Source organism: Typopeltis vanoorti, chromosome 8 (genome assembly GCF_054136105.1).
Source record: "Typopeltis vanoorti isolate ZY-2024b chromosome 8, IOZ_Tvanoo_1.0, whole genome shotgun sequence".
NCBI classification, from domain to species: domain Eukaryota; kingdom Metazoa; phylum Arthropoda; class Arachnida; order Uropygi; family Thelyphonidae; genus Typopeltis; species Typopeltis vanoorti.
The window spans coordinates 118,739,328-118,744,335 of NC_143556.1; positions in this window are offsets into that span (position 1 = coordinate 118,739,328).

The window sequence follows — 5,008 nt, forward strand, 5'->3', positions numbered from 1 at the left end:
TGAGAAATACTACTTGTATGATCAGTAAATTGATACATGAACACAATTTGCTGTGTTGAAAAATCATTATATAAAAGATATAAGCAAATATTTACATGGAAGAGAATAATGAGCGCATATAGCTGTGTTGAGAAATCATTACATAAAAGACACTATACATCTGTAAAGTAAATTCCTGACCTTCTTTTGAAACATCCTTGAAATGGTACATATTTACGGAAGACAATAATGAACCCAAATAACTGTGTTGAGAAATCATTACATAAAAGATATGAGCAAATATTTACATGGAAGACAATAATGAATGCAAATAGCTGTGTTGAGAAATGTTTACATAAATGACACTATACATCTGTAAAGTAAATTCCTTACCTTCTTTTGAAACATCCTTGAAACTGTATATATTTACAGAAGGCATGAAACATTTACATGGAACATCAAGATTTTAGGAAATACTACTTGCATGATCAATAAATCAATAAATCAATCAATCACGATCTTGCATTCACTTTTCAATCATTTTCTCGATACATAAATCACTATGTCATCTCCATAAAGTAAAAATTAGGGTTATAATGGTTTGATGGGGTTTACTATTGGGTTAAAACAAGTGCAGGAATGTATTTCTATATACACTACAGGTGTTTCCAGTGCAGGAATGTATTTCTATATACACTACACTGCCTACATAACATATCACTAACACACACATTTGGACTTCTCGTCTCTAGGTTTGCTGTTACCTATGAAAGGAATTTTTTCTATTTTTCTAAAATGTGGGACAGAAGGTGTAACAGATTTATTTTCCGTTGTCTCCTCACTATTTGTTCTTCTCCGATCCCTAACCAACCAAAGCATTTGTCCTATGAGGTATGTATTAAATTTCTCTTAATTAGCTTTCTGTTAATAAAGAGAAAATTGTTAATATCTCATCGTTTTCTAATTGTTTGTTCTACACAGCTGGCAAATGAAAAAAAGTAGTTGCAGGTGTGAACATTAAATCCATCAAAATCACACTGATGCTGATGAGCAATTCCAGCTACTTTTGTTTCACACAGAATCTCATTTTAATTGTCTTCTATCTTTTAGAATTCTTCTGGAAAGTGCGAGCATTTTTATTTGTTATTATTTCATCCATCAGGAGATCCAAATCCATCAATAAAAATAACTATTTCCATCATATATGATTCAAGGGTAGTAACATTTTTGTATAAAACAAAGTATCTCAACAACGATTTTTAAGTAAAGCATGCACATTTGTTTCTCAACAACCCAACATCCTTGATGTTTGGAAAGCAAATGCTAACGTGAAACACGTTAGCATTTGCTTTCAACGTGAAACATGTCTTATGTCAGAGGTTCTTGCAAACAATTTCAAGGATTTGCTTTTAACGTGAAACATGTCTTATGTCAGAGGTTCTTCCATACAACATCAAGAATGTTTCAAAAGAAGGTCAGGAATGTACTCTACAGATGTATAGTGTCATTTAATTTGTAATGATTTCTCAACACAGCTATTTACATTCATTATTGTCTTCCATGTAAATATTTGCTTATGTCTTTTATGTAATGATTTCTCAACACACCTATTTGTGTTCATTATTGTCTTCCGTAATTTCAAGAATTTTCAAAAGAAGGTCAGGAATATACTTTACAGATAACGAACGCATTATTTGTGTTCATTATTGTCTTCCATGTAAATATTTGCTTATTTAAGTTAAGGGATATTGCATCCCATATTGTTTCTTAGCCGAATAAGAAACTCAAAGTGTTTCATGCCAAATATAGAAACTATATAAAGTTCGGCGATTCCAAGCGTAAGCAAATACCTGGATAGGCAGCACCTGACCCATTTGGTAGTGCAAACTGATGCAACTCATAGAAAGGGTGGAGCAAGATCCGATCACTATTCTTGGCATTTACCCATAATGTGAACTTAGCTCCTAGGAGCTGTATTACTGTTCTACATTATGAGAGAAGGTCACTACCCAGACCGGTTTCGACCTTTATTGAGGTCTCATCAGAGAGTAGGTAGACCTCGTTAATACCAAGTTTGTAGCGAACACAACTTACATCCCTTCTATGAGAATTGCCAAGAAGGTGTCCTAATAAATTACTAATTATATGAAGAGCCAAAGGCTTCAATTCGGTCACATGAACTTGTGTTCGTTACTGTCTTCCATATAAATATTTGCTTAATAAAAATGTATTTAACCAGAACCGGTGCTTGTTTATGTTTATTTTATGCTAATATGTCTACGAAGGGTGATTTAAGTAAAATATATTACGATTTCTCAAATATCTTACCTAATGTTTTCAAAACAACTATATCGTTGAGTCAGTACTTTCAAAATAAAGGTTTACAAATTTTAAACACTAGTTCGAGACACCTGCAAACGAGACACATTTATTAAATATATATATGTGTAACTCTTATTGATTTAAGAACATTTAAGAACAAAAAGAAAACGATTAGATATTAACAATTCGTTTCATACGAAAAATGTTACTGTCGCGATGTAATGTCTGAAGCAAGACTAGGTAATTTTTGTACGCGTTTGCTTTGATATGCCTTCTTTCTCATTTGACAAGGCTTGCACCAGATGAATCATCAATACTTTCAGAATAAAAGTTTACAAACTTTAAATACCAGTAATAGTAAATGAGACACATTTTTTTAAAATATATATATAATTCTTATTGATACAGAAATTTATTATTATTCATTCCACATGAAACTGAAGATTTTATAAAAGAAAGAAGAGGACAGCTCCAATATCAACAACTTTTTGAAATTAAACAAAAGTATTCCAAAAACATTTTTTGTGCATATGTTTACTCTGATATACCACAGGATAAAATTCTCAGTACTGTTCTATCAGATTCCATTGATGTCTAAATCTCTTACTGTAAAAGCTTTCAAACGAATATGTCATGGTATCATTACATGGTCTAGGTAGAATATTATTCACTTTAAAAGAAAAACATCATGACGTAAATCCTGAATTTGATTTTATGTTCAAAACAATGTTATCTCTATACAAGATAATTCATTCAGTGTAGATATCTCTTACCCTAAACGCTTTTCAGAATAACTAGGACGTTGATAACGGTAGGTTTAGGTAGAACCTTTTTCACTTTAAAAGCGAAACATCATGACGTAAAAACTATCATATGACCTAAGTACAACCAACCACAGAGACTGATAAGGGGGATGAATATAATTACGTTCAATAAGAGAGGAAATAAAACATGCATTAAAACTACGCTAGAGAACCATGCTATCATGTGATATAAACGTTAGCTTTTAGGTGACCTAAAAAACTATTAAAAGCTTAGAAGTGGGGGGGGGGGGACCCATGACCCCAAATGAGTCGAAAACATGCGAAGCCTCGAAACAAAAAACTCGGTGACCTCGAAACTATTGGAAACAAAGATATCATGACGTGACTCTCTCCCCATTGGTTGGGGTACAGACAAGCATGGAAAAATTAAAACTTTCCAATAAAATTACGTTGGAGGAAAAACATGACGTGTAACTTTGAGTGACCTAACTATAACCAATCACAGAGACTGAAAAGGGGATGAATTTAATGACAGTCATCCCTTGACTTACGTCCGTTAGAGTCCTTTGGAAGATACATTCGTGATCCCATAAAGGAATAAATAACATTTTCGGATATATATAGAGGACCTGAACCAAAGCGCATACCCCTTAGTACTGTGATTATAACCGCTAAGGCACTAAGTCTCTTCAACATGTTGAAGGAGAAGGCAGAACCTGATTATGACAACGAATTCAACGCTTCTTCCAGTTGGTTTATGAGATTCAAGTAGAGTTTTGAGCTGCATAATATGAAAATGTATGGGAATCTGCAAGTACTAAGAAGACTGCCAAGGAGTTCGTGGAAAAATTGGATAAAATTATTACGGAGGAAAATTATTTGTCACAGCAATTATTTAATATGGATGAGATGTCCTTATTTCGGAAAGAAATGCCCGAGCGGACATTCATCCAGAAAATGCTGAAAGCTATACCTAGTTTCAAAGCTCTTAATGCCTGTATTATGATTTTGTTACTGGTAATGTGGCTGGATATAAACTGAAACCATTTGTGATATGGCACAGTAAAAATCCACGAATCTTCAAAAACATTACGAATCATTCTCCCAGTTCATTATCGGGGCAATAAGAAGTCGTGTACGACTCAAAAATTGTTTGAGGATTCCTTAATCAACTGTTATGTGAGTTAAATAAAAAACTATTTTGTGAAAGAAAATGTAGAATTTAAAATTTTATTAATTCTAAATAACCCTCCAGGTCATCCATCAGGTATCTTATAGCGATGATCTTCACCAAGTTCAAGGTCATGTTTCTCCCTCCAAACACTATTTCATTGATTGAAACGATGGATCAGCGAATTCTTGCAGTGTTTAAGGCTTATTATCTACTGACAACTTTTTTACAAGCCATTTCTGCCACTTAGGAAAATGACCAGACTCTCATGCAATTCTTGGAAACATTCCATATTTATCATGCTATTCAAATTATTGCTGTGGCTTGGGGTGAAGTGACCTCTCAATGTATGAGTGGCATATGGAAAAAGACTTTAAAAATGTTTGTGCATGATTTTGGAAGTTTGTAGTAATGGGCCTAGCAAACAATCTGAATCTCGAAGAAGAATGATGATGACATAATTCAACTCATAGAAAGATCCCCTGAAGAGTTGACCAACGAAAAATATGTCAAACTGGAGGAACAGCAACTGTTGCAGAAGAGGAAAAACGAAAAAAGGAAGAGAGAAAAGAGAAACAAGGAGAGGTAGTTAAACAATTCACAGTGAAGGGTCTTGCAGAAATGTTCTCTGCAGTTAGCGATGTTCTCAAAATGGTTGAAGACATGGACCCCAGTGTTGAATGATACTTATTAGTAGAAAAGAAATTTCATGACGCGTTTGCTTGCTATGAACAAATTTGTGATGAAAAGAAGAGAGGAATAAGTAAAGCAC